Consider the following 23,901-nt stretch of genomic DNA (forward strand, 5'->3'; position numbering starts at 1 on the left):
GTAAAAATATATTATAGGAACGATCTTTTCAATTTAATTTATTTCATTCACAACATTAAAATTAAGATGAGATAAAAATATTTTACTATTTTGTGATCAAATTTTATTTTATAATAAATAAATAATTAAATATTTATTATGCTATTTTAATCAAAATAAATTAGTACAAACATTTATCGAATTTCCGTTTAACGTTTAAAATTTACCAACTTTTTTGTTTGAATTTCAAAAGACTCATATCTTATCGAATTCATTTTTTTGACAAATTCTAACATTTTAAGATTAAGATCAAATCAAGTATAAACTTGAATTTTTTTTTCAAATTAAGTTTATTTCATCGCCTGTATTTACAATTTTTTCTCAATTTTGAGTTGTTGACGTATATTACACAAAGGGATGGCAAAGAAAAGTGTTGGAAAATCGATAATATTCCTATAAATTCTAAATAATCATATGATTTAAATACTTTTTATATATTTTATTGATAATTTAATTTATGTTTTTTAAATTTATAATTTTAGATCCCTAATTATTTTTGTTCTAGAAAAGAAATTAACAAAAGCTTATCTAACTTTGGTCTTGCTTACTTTCAAAAAAAAAAAAACTATGGTCTTGCTTTCCATCTGGAATATCTCTTTTGCCGTTTCTGGCGGGTGAGTTAGCTCTTGAAGGCCGTAAGGAATTGCTCGAGCACGTCTGGCAAGGTCGTCGGTCACTTTGTTTCCTTCTTTGGGAATTTGCTTCATCCTAATTTTCCAGTCTTGGTTTATTATATCTTTGATCCGCTGTACTAGTTTAGTTCTCTCTAAATTTTTAACGTAATTTAATTTTATCTTATCATAAAATTTTACGTTTAAAAAATAATTAACGTATCTATTCATATAGGTATAGATATACGGAAAGAAAATTTATTAAGATAAATGATTTCATGAATCATTTTCATCACATCATTCTTCTTTTTGATGTCATTACACATAAATTTTATTTTGCAAATCAGTTTCTTAAATAATGTGTATCAAAACTGACTTTAAATTTAGAGACTATTTTTAGAATCCATAGTAATACATATAAAAGTACCTGTATTTATCTATATTTCTTCTTCCAAATCTTTCTTTCTACCCTCAAATTCATTAAATTTCCATGATTTCTGGAACTGAATCACCTAAAATTTCTCCTTTGTTTGAAAGATCGCTGAAACACCTCTTAAACTTTTGAAATTTTCAAGTTAGATGATGTATTAGTGGGTAGCCAATTACCATTTCTTTGGTACTGAAAAAAAAACATTTTTTCTTTGCACATTAACAATTCAGAAAAATTGAATTTAGGAGAAAAAAGTAAGGATGTGACAACAACCCGCAAAATAAACAAAAACTTGCTTTACTCTCCATTCTTAAGAATTTCATCTCACTGTAAAATTCTAAACTCTCCTTCTTCTGCACAAAATAATGTTAATGTGATTTCTTTAAGCATTTCTTTCATTGAGTTACAACAATAGAGGTGGATGAGATTTTAGAATGACGTTAAAAGTTTTGATATACATTTTTGGAGGAAAAAAACTAAAAATATTTTAAAAATAATTTTAAAATTTATGTTTAATTTTGATATTCATCAGTTAAAAAGAAATCATGTGGATTTTTTTAATTGGTTTAAATTATCAATAATATTGCGGAAAAAGTTTATGAAATAATTTCTCACTATTTTAGGCTACAAAACTTAAAAAATAAATGATGAGCAGAAAATCTCATAGTAAAAAATTGCATGGATGTTATTTTATTAACAATTTAATTGTCTTCGTTGATATTTTGATATTTAATGGAAGTAAAACGCGTTACGTCAATGAGTTGCATTTCATTATTCAGAATGTAAGGCAAAGGACAACATATTAGTTTATAAGCAGACATGTTTAAATGGATATATCCGAATATATAATATAAGGTATTGACATCTACCGACCTAAATAATTTATATTATTAAGGTTAAAGTGTATGTCTAGCATCTCAACTATTATTTTGTTTTAATCATTCAGCTATCTTTACTTTTAAAATTATATTTAATGTTTAGTTTTAGTTTCATTTTAATCAAATGTCGTTAAAAAATTAACGGTGATGCTGACATACCATTATAAGATACTATCATGTCACCATTGAAAAATTTTAAAAAGTCATCTCAACAATTCTATTAATTCTTTTTCACGGTGTATGACCAAAATGAAATCAAAATTAAACATTAGAAATGATTTTGTAAAAAACTAGTCGAGTGATCAAAACAAAAGTGATTTCTGGGGTACTAAGCCTGTTGTTTACCCTTAAACATACATAAGACATTGTTATATCATCAAATAATATAGCTCGAGGTGGTTTCTCTAAGACCGCAGAAAGATAGAGTTCGTTGTGGGATTTAGAAGCAACAACCCGCTTGTGTTTCTTATATTTGAATTGCAGAAACATGTATATGTAGTCATCTAAATCCTTTTTTATTACAAAAGAATCTGTCAATCCACAACAATCATCCTAGTCTTAGAACCCTGTCCCAATCGAAAAGTATGAAATTCATCAGTAGGAAGTCAATCCATCCGTCCAGGAACCCAGTCGTGTGAATCAAGTTCATTGTGTTGTCAAAGAATGGAAGTCGTTGGTTCAATGTCGCATATAATGCAATTAGTCCTCACAGTGCAATGATCTCGTTGAAAGGAGCTCCGAGGTTCAGAGCAGTCGAGACAATAATCACGTTCAGTTCCCTCATCCTAGCTGTAAATGTACCGATGCCTACGTCGTAGTCTAGGCCAATCCTTATCTGCCCTGGTTTAATAGACAAAACATCTCTAATCAAGAAATCTACATGAAGTGAGCTGTTAGTTTCCCACTTGAGCTTCTCCTTTTCCATCTCAAAACATCTGATACAATTTGTATAACCTTACCTTGGATTCTTGTCTGACAAGCAACCGAAATTCCTGCACTGGTACTTTCTCCACCTTATGTTTCTGATAGCAGCCAAGTTCCATAGAGATTCATTGATAGGATACGGCTTATGGTATACTTTGGAAGCCCTCGTCAAGCACCGCCTTCGGGGCAAAGGATCGCAACCACTAACCAGAAGCTTCTGAGCTAAATTCCAATCATCTTTGGAATAGGATCCAATCTCATAATCCATGTACTCTTCAAGTTCCTTCTTCATCAAGGCACACGCATGCCCTATTGTATTGTATATCTTCTCGGTCATGTAGAAATTTGTCTTCCCGATTCTGTTCTCTTTCGGCCTTGTATACTTGCGGATTTCCTCTGTTATGAATGTATTAATCAAAGGATCCTCTTTCATGGTAGCATTTTCGACACCTTCGATCCCAGGTAGCCAAAGATGTTTGAGAGCAATATAAGCACTATAAACTGGCCCAAGAAAATCAACCTCCAAATACTTCTTATACTCCAATCCTGTAATACTAGTCTTGTCCAATACACCTTTGTTCTTCACCATCCGTTGCAGATCATCTCTAACTTCTCTTATAAGTTTTTTATCGTATTTAGTACATTCGAAATCCGATATTTCAACGCTTTTGCGTCGAAGCTAAACATCCTTGCTGCCATAAAAATGGTGGCATATATCTTTATTGTGAATAAAAAAAATCCAGCAGAATAGAATCTAAAGAGGCTTGATATACTTACAACTATAACAAATATCCCCAAAACAATCTGAAGCCAACCTATTATTCTTGCAAATCCACATGATCTCCTCATCTTCATCATTTAAATTCACAATCTTCAGTAATTCCTTCTTTTAATTTCAACCTACTTGAAGCTTATAAAAATGAATAAAAAAAATATCAGCAAACCTCCAGAATCAAACAACTAGAACATACAGTAGAAAGTAGACATTTATGAGAACTTGCAATAGCTTTCTTTCACTACATCAAAACAGTTTTTAGCGGCGTTTTCAGTCATATAGCGGCGTTTTTTAACATCTCTAAAAACCCTTCTGGCGCAAACAAACACCGCAAAAGTTTTCGGCGTATGTGATAATCAAATGCCGCTAAAGGTAAATTTTTTAGCGACTTTTTTCTACAAACACCGCTAAAGGTTATGATCTTTAGTGTCATTTTAAAAAAACTGCTATTTATCTATCCTTTGGTAGTGTTTCTTCCCAAAAACGCCGCTAAAAACATTACCTTTAACAGTGTTTGTGAATGTAAAATGCCGCTATTGACTACGTATATAGTGGAGTTTTTTTTGTATAAACGCCGCAAGATATCTTGAATTTTAGCGACGTTTTGTTTAACAAACGCGCGTTTTTATAGAAACGGCGCTAATTAAAATTGATTTTTCAAATGTTGTTTTCTTCTTTTTTTTATTACCCAAATTAAAATTTTAACCTGTAGCATTATCCAATAAACTTGACATCCATAACAACAAACTTGAAATCCATAACAATAAATCAAAGTTTACAATAAAGTTCAACATTGTTAACTCAAATAAACAAAACAGATATCTAAAACAACACCTAAGATGGTGGACTATGGGGTTGATTTTGTCCTATCATCTGCATCACAGCTTGAAGTTGATTTAAGACACCATCAGGTAAACCAACCTCCTTTACTAGTTCTGCAAGGATCATTGAAGCCCCTGGAGGAGGAAAAGAAAAAGGTTTCGACATCATTAACACCGTAACAAAAACAAGAAACATAAACGTCCATTGTGAATGTATTCAACAAGATTACAGGTGATTACACATTGTTCAATCATTACCATATGTACACGTTCTCTTCGTTTTTTCCTCTTTCTTTTTAAGGAGACGTCAACTCAGTAATTTTATTACACTTGAATATTAATATCTGATGGAAAAGAAAAATAACAGGGATAAGGAACACAAGTTTTACTCGTTCACTTGAGATATAAATATTTGAAGAAACTTTTAACATTAACATAAGACGGAACCCTAATATATTACTTCAATCAAGAACCTTACCACCTTATTAACTTAAGCCTAGTTTTGGAAAACATTAAGGGACGGTGACTTCATTTGTTCAATAGGAAATTATATAAAATTGTACTATGTCAGAAAATTAAGTTTCAATTGCCACAGCCCCAATATCAATGAAAATTAATAGGCTAGAACGAAAAGGTTCACCTGGATTTTTCTCGCACGACTTAAGAATAAATTTATTCCCACAAGTAACTGAAATAGGATACATCTGAACGGAGTCATCTTGACACAATTGGCTTTCTTAAATGAATAGCATAGAACTTCAAAAATTAAGAAAGGCAGTATATTGACGTTCTATACCTTCTTACCATTCGCATGTCATCTTGACACAATTGGCTGTATATTGACCGTAATTCTGTATTGACAGGAAAAAGCGAAGAGAAAAGTGAAGAGTCGAGGAAGAGAACGGAGCTCAGCCACTCCGATAAGGAACAGGAAACGGCGAAGAGAGAAGTGAAAAGTCGGGGCCAAAGAAGGGGAGGTGGGTTTGGGTAAACTGCGAAGAACAACCAGATTTGGCTGAAGAAGTGAGGGTTTGGTAAACGGCGAAGAACCACCAGATGGGTTTGGGTAAATAGCGGGACTTAGAAGGGATATGCAACAGATACGTGAAGGGAAAAAAAAAAGGAAATGTAGGGTTAAAGGGGTGTGTGACCTAAAATGCAGAACTTGCGGTGTTTGTAAATTTAAACGTCACTAAAGTATGTGTTTTAGCGGTGATTTTTACAAAAAACACATTATTTATCGGAATATAGTGGCGTTTCTACATAAGCCACTAAAGTACACATTTTTAGCGGTTTTTACAAAAAATGGCACTATATATTTGGCTACAGCGGTGTTTTTTACATAAACGCCACTAAAGTACACATTGTTGCGGCGTGTTCACAAAAACGCTACTATATATCCGACTACAGCGGCGTTTTCACATAAAATGCCACTAAAGTACACATTTTTAGCGGCGTTTATCCAAAAAAGTTGCTATATGCAAAAAAAATTAATAGCGTTTTTTCTACAAACGCCGCTTGGTTTCCGAGAAAAAAGTAGGAAAATCCGCTTGATTTATGTAATTAAAGACCTATAAACATAGCCAATCATTTCAAATATAATGTAGGGTAAAATTGCATAGATGGGGTGTTGGAAAAAAAATTTAGTCCTCTAGGATAGAAGAATTATTTTTAGATAAAGCTTTTGTTATAGTATTGGTGGAAAGATGATATAATCATCTGAAGTATTTGAAAAGATATAACGTTTTATACATTGATTTTCTGTCAGATTTTAGATTCTAACTGTATGTAGTCCGGGGAAATCACTTTTTCAAGCATTTTTTTCAAAGATGTTAGGTGGCCTCCGGCTGTCTTTCCACCAACACTGATCATTCTACTCTACTTAAACAAAACAAAAAAGCTCTCATGTACCCTAGACGAACCAATTTACTTAGCCAATTTTTCCAAATTTGTAGTGTTTCTTGCTTTGAAGTTTTGCCTCCATTTTCTCAATAAACAAGAAACTAATTAATGAAACTGATAAAAACAAAGATATACAAGTAAATGAAAAACATGCCTAATTAAACTGGCAATTTCATCAACAGAAACTTGCAAAGGATACCCAGATCTCAATCTAGCAATTTAGAGTGGGCCAACTTGATCTTTGTAGCTGGAAAATTGTACAAATTTAAGCTAAACACTTGAGTAATAAATGGCAAGCTTTAGTTAAAAGTAAGTGCAATGCTTGTGAAACAAGATGCTAGCTTTACGTTAATATTATAAATTCTTATTTTGGTAAACTATATTCTAGGTCACACAGTTATTAGCCAAGTTACAAACGAGTCATTTTTGAAATTACAATTAATGGTTCAATTAAAATATTATTACAAACAAGTCAATAGACCATTCAAGGTCGATTCAATATTATACGAAATAGTTAAATAACCTGGTATAATAAAAGTTTTAGTCCTCAAAATTTATAGATTGTGTCAATTTAATTCTAATTAAAAATAATTCAATAAATTTAATCATTCGTATTTGAAAGTTTTACTAGTTTAACATTTGTTCCCCCAAATTACTTGTTCTTCACTATTAATCATCATCTCTACTAGCATATCCTCGTTGACACTAGAGTACTCCATTTGAAATCATTAATTTTTTAGTATCTATAGTAAGATTAAGTACTCATTGAAATACATTTAAAATTATTTACGAAAAGCATCATGTTTTAATTGTTGCTACCATATAATTTTTTATATAAAAATAATAATTTTCATATTATTAAACAATTTTTTAGTAATTTTATATTTTGAATGATTTCATTTTTTTCTATTTTATTTTAAAATAAATTAATAATTAAACTTTTTAATTTATTAAAATTTTATTAATAAACGAATTTCTTAAATCTGTATATTATTTTAAAAAGCTGTATATTATTTTGTAATTATTTTAAAATTTTGGTTCTTATTTACAAATTTATTAATTTTTAAGTAATTTATTATTATAAGAATCTATAAATTTTTTATTCTTGTTTAAAATATGACACATATGTTGTTTGTACCTAATAAAATTTAAACATGCAGGAAGTAAGGCATTTCTAATACAGTAACATCAAATATTCTTTCTAATATATGGTTCATTTGTGTAATTAATTCTAAGTTTCAATTAAATCAATGAATACAAATGTTATTTTTTATTTATATATTTCATGTGTATATGATTTACTAAAATTTTATGTTATTGATTATTGATGATATTACATGTTTTATAAAATTTTATTTACTTTATGAGATTTTAATTATTTAAATATTTTTTTAATAATATAGACATCATTATAAAATTAAATAACATATAAATCATTTTTTATAGTTCTAATCCTGTTGCATATATTATATATTTTTAAATATTCATATTCGTAGTTATTTTAATTGAATTTTATATTTTGACACTTGATTTAAATAAAATAATAAAAATGTATTACTCAAAACATAAAATTATAAATAATAAAAAATATACATGTTTATAATTAATTAAAAATACCAAGTTTCTTTTAACTCGCAATAACGAGGGTACCCAAGAAGTAATGATGATGAACGATGAAGAATAATCAATTTGATAGAAGAATAATGATTGAATTGATAGAATTTTTATATATGAATGATTAAATTTATTGAATTATTTTAAATTAAGACTGAATTGATAGAATATATAAAATTTAGGTACTAAAACTATTATTATACCATAATTTCATCATTGAATGACTAAATTATAATTTGTTTCTAAAAATATGATTTATTTATAATTGAATTGAGTGACTCAGAATGTAATTTATCATTACTATAAACAAAACAAAAACTCGGATCTCGTTAAAAGTAATGGCCAAACACAAGTTACTGATCGAGCGTCGACTGAAAACAAAAGATGAGAAGCTCAGCTCCATCTGCATTCTTACTAATTATCGGAATTTGTATAAAGACAAGTATTTCACGCTGGACGAGTATTGCCGAATATACTAATGATGAGAATTGTTGAACATTATTAAATTAATTTATAAAAATTTAAAATTTTATAAAACTCAATGTATAATCATAAATTAGTTAGAAATTTAAAGATAAATTATTTAAAATAAAATATTAATTACATTATTTTTTCATAATATTTTTAACAATAATTAAATCAAATGAAATTTTATTATTAATATTTTATTTTAAATAATTTACTTTTAGAATTTTAATTAATTTATAAATTTTAAATTTTTATAAATTTAATTAATGGTGCTCATCGGTGTTCAACATTAGTGGTACTCAGTGATGCTCGTCGAGCATTGTAGAATTTTTCTTTGTATTAAATATTACTTTAGAAATCCGGCCATTCATTCGAAACAATTTGATTTCAGAGTGATTGGATGTTGGAATGCCGAAACAACACATCATTCATTGAGCATCAAAATGTGATTATATTATTAATAGGATATAACCCATTTTCACCTTGCTATTGTTGTATTCACGAACATACACATGATTTTATTTCAGTAGATATGAATTTTTAAAATTTTAAAAAAGAAATAATTTATAAAAATTTAAAGACAAAAATAGATTATGTAACGTCTCGAATCCCGAGTTATTAGTTCGGGCTAAAGTAAGGGCCTTAGAATAAACTCATGATCTTATAAGAAGACTTGACCCAAGTTTGTGATGAAATTGGCTTGAATTGAGCTCAATAAGATATAAAAAGGGCATTTTTAATCTTAGAACAAAAGAGGAAGGACTAGAAGTGTGAAAAACCCCTCATTTGAAAGAAATGTTGAAAATATTTAATTTTGGGTGATGTAATTGGCAAGGAGAAACACCAAAATAGGCTATTCATCTTCCCCCCACCTTTTCCCACACTTCTTTGTTTTCTTCATCTCTTTTCCATCTTCTTCCTCACCAAGATATCTAGGAAAAGATTGAAACATTGTGACCTTGCACACCTTCTATGAAAACCTCAATGTGCAAACTTTAATCTCCTCATTCCAAGCTTTTATTTCAACTCTTGATGGCAAGCTTTGGTCTGGGTAACCAAATATGGGTTTTGTGGGGGTTTAAGGAACTCAAGTGTTTCAATCCATTTTCAGGGAGTTCAAGCCTTAGAAATCATTTTTAAGTTCTTCCTAAACTCTTAAGCAAGTTATTAATGCATTCTTGATCTTTGTTTAGTAAGTGAAGTGGGAGAAAACTCCAAGATCAAAGGAAATGAAAAGTTGGCCCTTTGTTAAGCTTTGAGTATTTCCAATAACTCAGTAGTCTAGGTAGCACGCTTGTAACTCAACTCTACCACATGTAAGTCACTAGGTGTGTTTGGTAGCTTGCATGAGATAAGAAGCATAAATGCACATTCATGGTAGAGTTCAACTTTTGGTGCTTTTCAACATGTTTATATATCTATTAGGACCACTCTTAACATACATAAAACTTTAATAATGTTTGTGAACCTCAGTAGGGCTTTTCAGTGAAATGAGGAGTCATTTTCGTGCCTAAACAGGGTATTTATGGGCTTGAGTATCGGTACTGGAAGAACATTACCGATATTACTCGTCATATAGTTTAAAACAAGGTAGTTTTGGAATAAAAATATCGATACTTATTAATAGGGTATCAATATTGATGGCTTAGGTATCGATACTTGTAGGAGGGGTATTGATATAAGTAGATTCAAGTAGCCATTTCTGGTATTGGTACTCATTGGAGTATCGATATAAGGGTAAAGTATCGATACTCCTAGTAGGGGTATCGATAGTAAGGTATTTTTCAAAACATCGAATTCATTTTTGGTATCAATATTTGGGATAGTATCGATACCCTAGTACATAAGTATCAATACTCAATCCAAGAATATCAATTTTACCCTTTCTCCTTAGCTGATAATAGCCATTTCATTATCGGTACCACAGGGAGAGTATCAATACTCAGGGGTTAGTACCAATACCGAAGGGCTCTGTATCGATACCAACGTACAGTTTTGGGCAAGAAATCCAAATGGTTAAATGTTCAACTTGAGGGGCCCAATAATACTTGAATACCACCAAATAAAACTACAAGAGAGAATAATAATAAACATAGCATCGCTAGAAATAATAATAGTTATGGCATCATAAAACTAGCCTTGTTTGATACTCGAGAAACAAACAGGACACCTGAGTTACTTTAGCAAATGACGATTTTTGTTTGGATATATCACAGTCAGTGCTGAGGAACTTCAGTTGTCAGTCGGGCACAGATGCCCCAAGACTCGACGAAGTAAGCTGGCATGATGTACGTTTTTTATGGAGTTTTGGATATCACCTAAGATACCCAATGGTATCTTAGGTAGGCTAAAGGGGCGTGAGTTTCGAGATGCAAAACCCTCATCCATACCATGTCGCCTACCTCAACATTTCATGTCAACATCATTACGTTTTTTGCCTATGCCACTAGCATTCTCATTTAGTGAATGCATGTAGTACAATACAATTGTTAATGTGACACTAAGCTTGTAATCTTAGCGTTTGAAATTTATTTTCATGTGAAGGTTCTTAGGTGATTGTCGAGGAGCTTTGTCATCGCCAGCAGATTCCAAACCAGTCGAGGCATCAGAGTATGCCTTGAGTTATACTTAGAGGGCATGTACTTTTGTAAACTCTTTTGTATTCAGTCGTAACTCTATTATGTTTTTTTTATTTTATATCATTATGAATGGTTTATATATACGATGTTCTGCAGTTTATTTTAAAAGAAAATTTTTGGGTTAGCCACTTTTGGTGCTCCCGTAAAGTACTTTAATTCTTCGATGATCAGGTCAAACTAGATTAGGGTATTCCATTTAGTGGTATAAGAGTGTTATATTTAGTTGTTCCTATTACCTAGGGATTAGAGGCAGTCAATGTCTAAGAATATACATGCCTCTAGAAAGTCAAGAGAACTTTAATGTCTTAAATGCCGATAATAACCTCATTTCCTTTTTAATTTCATAAAAAACCATTGCAGATGACCAAGAATATAGTCAAGACAATAGAGACGAGAGCTACGCCTCACTAGAAGCTGATACCATCGATTAGTTTGTCCTGAATACGAATCAGTTTGATATACCAGCTGATGTGGGGGTCGATGAGGCGACCTTCTTTAGGGATTTTACCTTAATGCTAAGGCAGGTTGTTAGAGCTATACCCAATGCCTTATCCAAACCACCTCCCACACTAATACCTCCATCTTGGCCCACAATTGTTAGAGGTGTTCAAATAACCGAACTAATTCGGTTAACCGATCGAACTGAATTAGTTCGGTTAATTCGGTTTGGTTACCAAATTAGTTCGGTCGGTTAACAGTTAAGAAAATTTTTAGAATTCGATTAACGGTTAATTCGGTTCAAATTCGGTTAATTAACCGAAATTAAATTTTAAATATTATATATATTATATATAACATATGGGCTGCCCAAACCATTTAAAACCCAATTAATAATTTAAGATCCAATAACTTTAAACCAAAATCAATATAATTAATTAAAAAAATTATATAAAATTTTTTTATTTTATAATTATATATTAAATTAATTGTAAACAGTTTTTTAATTAAAAATTAAATATATATATAACTATGGGCTAAGCCCAAACCATTTAAAACCCAATTAATAATTAAGATCCAATAACTTTTAAACCTAATCAATATTAATTAATTAAAAAATTTATCTGAAATTTTATTTTATAATTATATATTCAAATTAATTATAATTTTTTTTGAATTAAAAAACATTTAATTTTTATATAAATTAGAAAATTTTAAAAAAAAATTGGTTAATTCAAAAATTAACTGAATTAACCGAAATTTATTCAGTTTGATTAATATGTTCGAAAAAAAGTTCAGTTTGATTAATGGTTAAAGAAAAAAAAAGTTCGGTTAATTCGGTTATGGTTAATTCGGTTCGGTTCAGTTTTAATCGAATGAACAACCCTAATAATTGTACCCCAAGAGTCCCCTGTAGATCGTCTCCATGAATATAATACTATAGAGTTTTATGGCTTTGGGGATAACGACCCCATTATAGTCGATCAATGGCTTCGAGAGACCCTTTGCACTCTCCAATAGTTGTAACTTACCCCCGAGGGTAAACTAGAGTGAGTCACCGACCTGCTCAAGGGTGACTTTATAGATTGGTTGGAGATGATAGAGATGGTCATGTCAGAGTTCCATCAAAAATACATCGGAGTGGCTAAAACTGACTATCTAAGGGAGCAATTTTTGCATTTAGCATAGGGAGATCTATTAGTGATGGAGTATAAGAGGGAGTTTCTCAAGATGAGTATATATTCTCCAGAGTTGGTTTTAATAGATAATCACTGTCGCCAGAGATATAGAAAGGTTCTACACCTCGACATTTTGTCGCACCTTACAGCCGACCCTCTCAGGGTCTTTGTTGACTTATCCCACCAAACAAAGGCAATCGAGAGGGTCTTGAGTAGGAGAGCCAGACAATCTAGTAATGTTTTGGGATAGACCAAGAGATCCCCTAAGACAGTGGGATCATCGCAGACTGTGGCAAATAAGGCCAGAGAAAGTAAAGGTTCGTAAAGACTCCAATGGTGCACTAGAGGAGAGCTAGTCAGAGTTCAGACCATGGGGGTATGTCTGAGACTCAGGGGAGACTTTTATATCCTAATTTTGCCCAGCCAATCAAATTGAGTTGAAAATATTTTAGAGGTAATTTAAAGGTTACTCTTGCATCGACATTGACTAAAATGGATTTGGTGGCGTTGATGAAAGTGGTTCGTGGAAATTATGCATTAAATGAAAGTTGAAAACAACCCCTAGACCTAGCCTAGACATTATGACCAAATCTAGGCAGTTACATATCGTATTCATAAATTATTTTCATATTTAAAACAATGTTAAAATCCATATAATAGTATAATATGGAATTAATTATAAGAAAGATTCATACGATAAACATATATCTATACATATATCAGAAAACCGTATAAAACATATAAAAAACAAAATATCGATAATACAGATATACCAAGAAAGTAGCAAAAACACGTGTCACCAGAGCATAACTAAAGGCATATAGAGATATACATTGGTACAAAAATAGGAGTAGTCGATCCTCCTGATGCTAAGTCTGCTAGTCTACGGTCTGTTACTATCTGAAAATGTTAAAATTTACTGAATAAGCTAAAAAGCCTAGTGTTCTCCTTACGGTGTATAAAAACATACTGATAAAATACTTCAATAAAAATCAATTCATCAATCATGTTTTAAAAATATGAACAATACCCTCATTCGATCACCAGAATGTGTAGGTTCCCAGAACCATACATCACATGTACATCTGGTAAGGGTCTTATGCATATCGCATAAGGACTTGCGGTAAGGACTTAGCTTGTGCACAAAGTAGAGGAGCCTTCGGTAAGGTCTTAAAAGTCATAGACTAGGCTTGATATACTTCCTCCAATAATACCCCCAATAACAGTAATAAATATGTAAGTATTCGAGTGAAACGATAGTATAATCCATTAAAACATGAAATTATTCCATACTTAGAAATCATATACATAAATACAATAACCAGAGATCAGATAAACAATATTAAAAAAATTAGGTACCGTGTAGTAAAAATATTCAGTATCATCAAAAATCTAAAACAATTCAGATAGATAGTTTAAAACAGTAATGTAACACCATCAGGAAACACACATGTACCGGTCTGAGTAGTCTGATAAGGAAGCCTACAACCAAGTCTGTCAATCGCAATCAGTAACAGTGCTAGATCCTACAAATCAAAAAATCTATATCGGAATCCTATTATGACGGATGGGAAGCACCGAACCTAATCGACACTCAGTCGAGGGAAACACAAGTACCTTTATAAAAAAAATATATATTTGAATCAATTTCATAATCAAATATCAAATAAATAAGCAAAATTACTAAAAACATACTAAGCATTTTTTGATTAATGGGCTCGATTCAGGGATTTCAGATCCTAAATTGGCAAAACGAATTGTAAAATTGGACTCAAGACAAAGAAAAACGTCAAGATATAGGTTTTTAAAAAAAGTCAACTGCGATCAACGGTCAACGATTGGTCAAAGGTCAATACTCAACAATCAATGATCAACGGTCAATGGTTGACCGGTTCAGTTTGGGTTGGATCGGGTCGAGTCAGACAGGTGGGTTAGATTGGGTCGACCCGCTTTTGAAAGCCCACCAGGCGGTGGACCTTTGGGGGTCAAAAAAAGGTACGAAAAAAATCCCTATATGTTTCGAGTCATATATGTGAATGTCCGATCGTGATTCTAGTAAGAAACCCTGTAATGATATCTTGAACTCTAAAATTGCATAAATATAAACATAAAAAGGAAATGATATGAAATAATAATTGAAATGATGGAATGAAAAGAATGAGGAAGTTGTTTGAAGGTGATACAAGAGTGATGGTTGTTGTGCTTTAATGATAATGAAAATAGATGGTGAAATATGAATGGCGTTGTCGTGGCAAATGGTGTTGTCGTGGTAAGTGTTGTAAGGTTAAAGTGGATTGTGACCCATTAGCTATTTGGAGCTAAGAACCAACAATATAGAAAGATGGAATCGAAAAGGTAGGGTATGGAACGTAACCCACTAGCTATAGATGAGCTAGGAACCAACGCTATAACAAAAGGAAATGAATGAAGACTACAAGACTATCTTGAAGCCAATAAAGTTCTACAAGAGAACAAGAATGAAAGCAACCTCTCAAAGATGTTTTATATATTCAAATGTGTGTCTACAAATGATCCCAAAGGTGCCTATTTATAGTATTTATAAGAAGCATATGAAAAGACTCAATAGATCATTTTGGGGATGAAACTAGACAATTTGAAGCTGAATTTAGCCTTAATTTCTTCCAAGGGGTGGAAGACTCTTGTTATTCCATGCTGAAAATTGTCTTGATAAGTGAATTAAACCACCCTTCATTGCATGCTCCCTTGAAGAATATGAACAGCCCTTGAACTTAGATGATAAAAATATGCTTTGAATGACTTTAATGGTTGAATTAAGAGTCCTTCAATGTCTTGTCACTTGGCTGAAGTTGAAAAGACTCTCCCTTGGCTCAAACTCATCCAAATCATCCATGCATAAAATTCCCGTAACAAAATTTCAGCCTGCACTGTCTTCAATAAATCGATCATATCTCAAGCTCCCAATATCGGATTAAGGTGATTCAAAAGGCGTTAGAAAGATAAGAGATAGAGAAATAATTTCCAATTGATTTCTAGAACCAAACACATCTGTATCGCATTCATAATTGGAAGACATTCTGACTGACATTCTTGCATATGATGAAACCATTCAACTTCTCTCATGCACCCTAGACACAAAGGTGAACTTTATTCAATATTTAATTGAAAACATGAATGAAACAAATAAGATTTAATTTAATAAAAGAGCTAGTTTGATGAATTAACTACTTCCCTAAATGAAATAGATGATTTAAATACCTGTTATATTAGTAAAAGATGTGACTTTCACAGGTCCGCTTGCTCTTTTCCCGAGGGGCATGCTTGAATGAACAACACACTTATTAAATGAAATGAATGTTATGAAAACTTTAAATTCTCATGAAAATTCATGCATAAGCAAAGTAATGTGTTCCTCCCTTATTATTCCTTCTTCATCACATTCCAAATGTGATGTAAACATACTCTCCATGGCTGCTTGAAATCCCTTAGCCCTTGCTCATGTGATGGGGCCACTTTGGTAATTCTCTGGGTATTTGCTATTGGTGATCATATCAGTCCCTCCCTCTTTAAGGTTATTTGTCCCCAAATCTTCACCTATATCATAAGGAGACAAGTCAACAACATTGAAGGTTGCACTGACATTAAAACTCACCTGGAAGATCTAATTGATAGGTGTTGTCATTGATCTTCTTGACTATTTGGAATGGTCAATCTCCACGAGGAATTAATTTGGACTTTTGTTGAGCCGAAAACCTTTCTTTCCTCATGCGCAGCCACACCCAATCCCCTAGCTCAAAAGTGATTCGCTTACGACCCTTATTTGCTTGCTGCTCGTATTGCTTAGTTCGCTTTTCAATGCTCTCCCTCACTTTTTGATGAAGCTTCTTAACAAACTCAACTGTGTTAAGTCCATCTTTATTCATAATTTGATCAGCATGTAATGGTAACAAGTCTATCGGTGTTAATGGATTGAACCCACATACCACTTCGAAAGGCGTACGCCCCGTAGTAGTATGGATTGAACGGTTGTATGCAAACTCCACATGTGGTAAACTATCCTCCCATGTTCTCAAATTCTTCCGAATGATAGATCAAAGTAATATGGAAAGTACTTGATTCACCACTTTACTTTGACCATCCGTTTGAGGGTGGTAAGTGGTGGAGAATAGTAGCTTAGTACCAATCTTACTCCATAGGGCTCTCCAAAAGTGGCTTAAGAACTTCACATCCCGATCATACACAATAGTTCTTGGTATACCATGTAGCCTTAAAATTTCCCTAAAAAAAGTAGCAATATGTAAGGCATCATTAGTTTTGTCACAGGGAATGAAACGAGCCATTTTCGAAAATCTATCAACAACTACAAAGATGGAGTCTTTGTTGTTCTTTTTGCGTGGAAGCCCTAGCACAAAATCCATTGAAATATCCATCCATGGTGCTTCCGATATGAGTAGTGGTGTGTAAAGTCCATATGGCATGACTTTAGATTTGGCCTTCTTGCAAGTAATGCAACGCTCACATAACCTTTCCACATCTCGTTTCATTTTGGGTCAATATAGATGTTCTTGAAGTATAGCCAAAGTCTTTGCTATCCCAAAATGTCCCATTAATCCTCCTCCATGGGCTTCCTTAGTGAGCAATTCTCGCATGGAACCTTGTGGGACACATAGTCTCCCTTCCTTGAATAGAAAACCATCATGCTCAAAGTATTTATCAATCGTCCCTTTCTCACAAGCTTTGTAAATTTCTCCAAAATCAGAGTCAGAAACATATAAGTCTTTAATAAAAGTAAAACCCAACAACTTAGATTCCAAAGTGTTTAAGAGAACATAACTTTGTGACAATGCATCGGCAACTATATTCTCATTACCTTTCTTGTACTTGATAACATATGGAAAAGTTTCAAGAAACTCTACCCACTTGGCATGCCTTTTGTTGAGTTTATGCTGCCCCCGAATATGTTTCAACGCCTCATGATCGGTGTGAATGATGAACTCCTTAGGCCAAAGGTAGTGTTGCCATGTTTCCATTGCCCTCACAAAAGTATACATCTCTTTGTCATAGGTAGGGTAGTTAAGCATAGCTCCACTTAATTTCTCACTAAAATAGGCTATAGGACGTCCACCTTGAGACAAGACTGCTCTAATTCCTACACCTGATACATCACATTCAAATTTAAAAGTTAAATTAAAATCAGGTAGAGCAAGTAAAAGGGCATGTATTAAACAATCGTTTATTCTATTAAAGCACTTCTCTTGATCTTCCCCCCAAAAGAATTTAGAATTCTTCTAAATACACTTGTTAGTGGGGTGGCTATGGTGCTAAAGTTTGGGATGAATCTCCAATAAAAACTTGCAAGTCCATGGAAGCTCCTAACTTGAGAAATGCTTGTTGGTCGTGGCCACTCTTCAATGGCTTTAACCTTCTCTTTATCAACCTCCAAACCTTCAGAACTCACAACAAAACCTAGGAAAACAACCCTGTCAGCACAAAATATACATTTTTGTAAATTAGCAAACAATTTTTCCTTCCTCAAAACAAGTAAAACTGACTCAAATGTTAAACATGTTCTTCCATGATTTTACTATATATTATAATGTCATCAAAATAAACCACAAAAAACTTACCCAAGAATAGCCTAAGAACATGATTCATTAACCTCATAAATGTGCTTGGTCCATTAGTTAAGCCAAAAGGCATAACCAACCACTCATAAAGACCTTGCTTCGTTTTGAATGTTGTTTTCCACTCATCACCTTTTTGCATTCGTATTTGGTGGTAACCACTCTTAAGATAAATCTTGGAAAAGGGGTTAGAACCGCTAAGCTCATCTAACATGTCATCTAAGCGAGGAATAGGGTGACGATATTTTACCGTAATTTTGTTTACCGCTCGACAATCCACACACATGTGCCAAGATCCATCATTCTTTGGCACAAGTAGAACCGGCATAGCACATGGGCTAAGGGTTTCCCTCACGTAGCCTTTTGCCATCAACTCAGATACTTGCCTTTGCAATTCCTTAATTTCTTCAGGGTTGCTTTGGTATTCTGGTCGGTTTAGAATGACGGCTCCAGGAACAAAGTCTATTTGATGTTCTATGCCACGAATTGGTGGCAACCCACTTGGTATTTCTTCCGAAAATAGGTCAACAAACTCCTGCAATAAGGACACAACAAAAGCAGGCACAATTTGATCAAGGTAATTAGTGTTCAAAAAATGTTCCTTGTACATGAGCACAAGTGCTTCCTTTGTCGTCATTAAACACTTTTTCAACTCTCTCTCTTTAGAAAGAATGATGATTTTCCTTCCCTCATTTTGATCACACTCTTTTGCATTTACCTCCATTTTGGTCTCTGTCCCTTTGGCTCTTTCAAATTTTCCTCTCAATTGAATTTGGTCTTCATGTATTTTCTTTGGTGAAAGTGGAGCTAAAGTGATATTCCTTGCCTCATGAGTGAATGTATACCGGTTGGTATAACCGTCATGGATCACTCACCTATCAAATTGCCAAGGCCTTCAAAGTAGTAAATGGCTTGCGTGCATTGGAACGACGTCACATAACACCTCGTCTTTGTACTTCCCAATGGAGAAAGCAATTCGAACTTGCTTGGTCACCTTAAGTTCTTCTCCATCATTGAGCCATTGCAGTTTATAAGGTTGTGGATGCTTTGTTGTTTCCAAGCCAAGTGTATCTACCATTAAGGTACTAGCAACATTAGTGCAACTACCTCTATCAATAATAATAAAGCATACCTTTCCTCTAACGTGGCAGCGAGTATGGAAGATATTTTCACGTTGTTCATCTCCTCCATTGGATTGCACGTTTAGGCTCTTTTTGACAACAAGAACCTCTCCTTCCACGACATGCTCTAATTCTTCCATATCAATGGTAGCATCTTCATTCTCATCCTCTTCTTGTTCCGATTCAAATTCTCCATCATCTCGAAGAAGCATGGTGTTGCGATTTGGACATTGGCTTGCAATGTGTCCATGCCCCAAACACTTAAAACATTGTATGTCACGAGAACGATTTGGAGTGGCAACAGTCTTACCCTTGCTGGTTTCGGCAATGGGATTACTTCCTTTGGGTGGTCCTCCTCTTTCGTGGAATGACAATGGAGGAGTCTTCTTGTATGAACTTTGCCCCCATTTTGATGTTGCACTCCCATAAGATTGTGTGGCACCCTTCTTTTTGAGTTGCTTTTACACTTTTATGCTCATATGCACCATGTCTTCCATCTCCACATAATATTGCAACTCAACCACGTTTGGAATATCTGGATTAAGTCCCTCTAGGAATCTTGCCATTATTACTTCTTGACCCTCATCGATGTTGGCTCGAATCATGGCCACCTCCATCTCTTTGTGATAATCTTCAACACTTTGGTTACCTTGTGAAAGGTTTTGAAGACGGTTGAATAAATCCTGATGGTAGTGGTTTGGAATGAATCGCCTCCACATCATTGCTTTCATTTCATCCCATGTAGTGATAGGATGTTCTCCATTGCGTCTCCTACTTGATGTCAATTGATCCCACCATATCAGTGCATAATCCATAAACTCAAGGGTAGTGAGTTTTACCTTATTGAGTTCGGAATAATCATGGCACCCGAATATGTGTTCTACCTTCTTTTCCCATGCTAGGTAAGCCTCAGGATCCGCTTTGCCTTGGAATGGTGGAATAGAAGTCTTGATATTAACAATATTATCATCCATTAATGGACGAAACCTTTGGGGCCTTATAACTCGATTTCCCATTCTTTGTTGTGATGCACGATCTTCTTCTGGTCTTTCCACTTCTTCATTTCCTCCTTGATTGGCTTCTTCTTGTTCTTGAAATCCTTGAGTACGCTCCTCTTCAATACGGTCAATACGTTCATGGAGAGGTTCCAACTCTTCCCTCAAAATCCTAGTCAATTCATGCACCATGGCTTGCATTTGTAGGTTTGGTTCAATGGTACCTGTAACTTGAGAATTGTCTCCCGAATGATGAGACATAATTAGTAATAAAAAATAACCTCAAAAAACAAAAACAAAAACAAAAAAACCTCACCAAACACTCCAAGAAAAGTCACTCCCACTCGTGTTTCACTCGGGATGGCTTTTACCCTTAATGATCACTCTTTCCTTTTACCACTCGTGCTTTGATTTCAAGTCCTTTTGGGAACATCCTCAAGGCTTACAAGGTCTAGTGGACTTCGGCTCAAACAATTGTGGCTTGGTAGTAAGGATAGTGAAAAGAAATTGGCTACAAGGAAAAAAAATGGTAAGTAAAGGTAAAAAATTAAATAATTGAATATAAAGATGAAGTAAATATTTTTTTTCTTTAAAGATGAAAAGAATTTCTCCCTCTCTCTTTAAACCTTTTTCTTTATTTTGTTTTTTTATTTTTTTACTAACCCAGGAGAGAGAAAAAAATGATACGCTTACTGAATCGGCTAGATCTAGTACCAAATGATATGATCTCGATTATATGTTTCGAGTCATATATGTGAATGCCCGATCGTGATTCTATAAAAAAAACCCATAATGATAGGTTGAACTCTAAAATTGCATAAATATAAACATAAAAAGGAAATGATATGAAATAATAATTGAAATGATGAAATAAAAAGAATGAGGAAGTTGTTTGAATGTGATGGAAGAGTGACAGTTGTTTTGGTTTAATGATAATGAAAATAAATGGTGAAATATGAATGGTGTTGTGGAAAATGGTGTTGTCGTGGTAACTGTTGTAAGGTTAAAGTGGATTATGACCCATTAGCTATTTGGAGCTAAGAACCAACAATATAAAAAGATGGAATAGAAATGGTAGGGTATGGAACGTGACCCACTAGCTATAGATGAGCTAGGAACCAACGCTATAACAAAATGAAATGGATGAAGATTACAAGACTATCTTGAAGCCGATAAAGTTCTACAAGAGAACAAGAATGAAAGAAACCTCTTAAATATGTTTTATATATTCAAATGTGTGTCTACAAATGATCCCAAAGATTCTTATTTATAGTATTTCTAAGAAGCATATGAAAAGACTCAAAAGATGAAAACATTCTCTTCAATTTAGCAATAAAATGCACTTGAATGCTTGTCTTCTTATCTTCAAAGTTAGATGAATATTCTAGATCATTTTGGGGATGAATATAGACAATTTGAAGCTGAATTTAGCCTTAATTTCTTCCAAGGGGTGGAAGACTCTTGCTATTCGATGCTGAAAATTGTCTTGATAAGTGAATTAAACCACCCTTCATTGCATGCTCCCTTGAAGAATATGAACAGCCCTTGAACTTAGATGATAACAATCAGCTTTGAATGACTTTAATGGGTGAATTAAGAGTCCTTAAATGGCTTGTCACTTGGCTGAAGTTGAAAAGACTCTCCCTTGGCTCAAACTCATCCAAATCATCCATGCATAAAATTCCCGTAACAAAATTTCAGCCTGCACTGTCTTCAATAAATCGATCATATCTCAAGCTCCCGATATCGGATTAAGGTGATTCAAAAGGCGTTGGAAAGATAAGAGATAGAGGAATAATGTCCAATTTATTTCTAGAACCAAACACATATTTATCGCATGCGGAATTGGAAGACGTTCTGACTGACATTCTTGCATATGATGAAACCATTCAACTTCTCTCATGCACCTATACACAAAGGTGAACTTTATTCAATATTTAATTGAAAACATGCATGAAAAAATTAAGAGTTAATTTAATAAATGAACTAGTTTGATGAATGAACTACTTCCCTAAATGAACTAGATGATTTAAATGCAATGCATGCTTGAATGAACAACACACTTATTAAATGCAATGAATGTTATGCAAACTTTAAACTCTCATGCAAATTCATGCATAAGCAAAGTAAAGTGTTCCTCCCTTATTATTCCTTCTTCATCACGTTCCAAATTTGATGTAAACATACTCTCCATGGCTGCTTGAAATTCCTTAGCCCTTGCTCGTGTGATGGGACCACTTGGGCAATTCTCCGGGTCTTTGCTATTGGCGATCATATCACTAAGCCTCCATCAATTCCAATGTCTCCCAAGTAGCATCTAAAGGGCCACGGTTACAACATTGAACTTTGACCATCGGAATACACCTACTTCAAAGAACTCTCTCATATCGATCTAAAATCTGAATGAGCCCCTCCTCATAGGACAAATCAGGTCTCAACTCTACCTCCTCAACCTGAATGATGTGACCTAGATCTAGACGATATCACCTCAACATTGATACAAGAAAGACATCATGAATTTGACTGATCTAGGGAGGCAACTCAAGCTGATAAGTAACAGGTTCGACTTTCTTCAGAATACACTACAACCCAATAAATCTCAGACTTAACTTACTATTACGTCCATCTGAACACTTTCTTCCACGTTGATACCTTCAGAAAAACCTGATCCCCATCCTCAAACTCGATATCCTTACGTCCTTGGTCTGTATATGATTTCTGCCTATCAAACACCTCTCATATACTCTTACATATCAATCTGATAGTATCCTCAGTCTCTCGAACTAACTCTGGACCCAAAGTCTTATTATCATACAACTTTGTCTAACGTATAGGAGTATGACATCAACGTCCATACAGAGCCTCATACAGTGCCATGTGAATACTTGCCTAGTAATTGTTATTGTAAGTAAACTATGCTAAGGGAAAAAAATCTTCCCAACTACCATGGAAGTAATCACACAACACCGTAACATATCCTCTAGCACCTGAATCACTCGCTTAGATTGATCATCAGTCTGCGGGTGGAAAGTTGTACTGAAATTCAAATGAGTACCCAGAGCCTTGTACAAAGCCTTCCAAAACCTATATGTGGACCTTGGATTTCTGTCGGAGATGATGGACAATATAGCATCGTGGAGTCTAACGATCTCAGAGATATACAATCTAGTCATCTTGTCCGAAGGATAATTAACCCGGATAAGGATAAAATGAACTGACTTGGTGAGTCGATCCACGATCACCCAAACAGAGTACTTTTTAGAATTAGTCAGAGGAAGACCGGCAACGAAGTCCATCGTAATACGCTCATACTTCCAGTCAGGAATCTTAATATATTACAACAGTCTAGACGGATGCTGGTGTTCTGCCTTAACCTGCTGAAAAGTCAGACACCTCGCCAAAAAAATTCAAAATATCATTGATCGCTTGTAAATACATATGCTAAGACAAGCAAATATGTGCAAG

At 33.6% G+C, this 23,901-nt stretch overlaps 1 pseudogene; it reads right to left on the minus strand.

The window, feature by feature from the left end:
- Positions 1-2,219: 2,219 nt before the first annotated feature.
- On the minus strand, positions 2,220-3,731 carry LOC120144451 (annotated as a pseudogene).
- Positions 3,732-23,901: the final 20,170 nt, after the last annotated feature.

Source organism: Hibiscus syriacus, unplaced genomic scaffold, assembly GCF_006381635.1.
Source record: "Hibiscus syriacus cultivar Baekdansim isolate YM2019G1 unplaced genomic scaffold, ASM638163v2 tig00110890_pilon, whole genome shotgun sequence".
Taxonomy (NCBI): Eukaryota; Viridiplantae; Streptophyta; class Magnoliopsida; order Malvales; family Malvaceae; genus Hibiscus; species Hibiscus syriacus.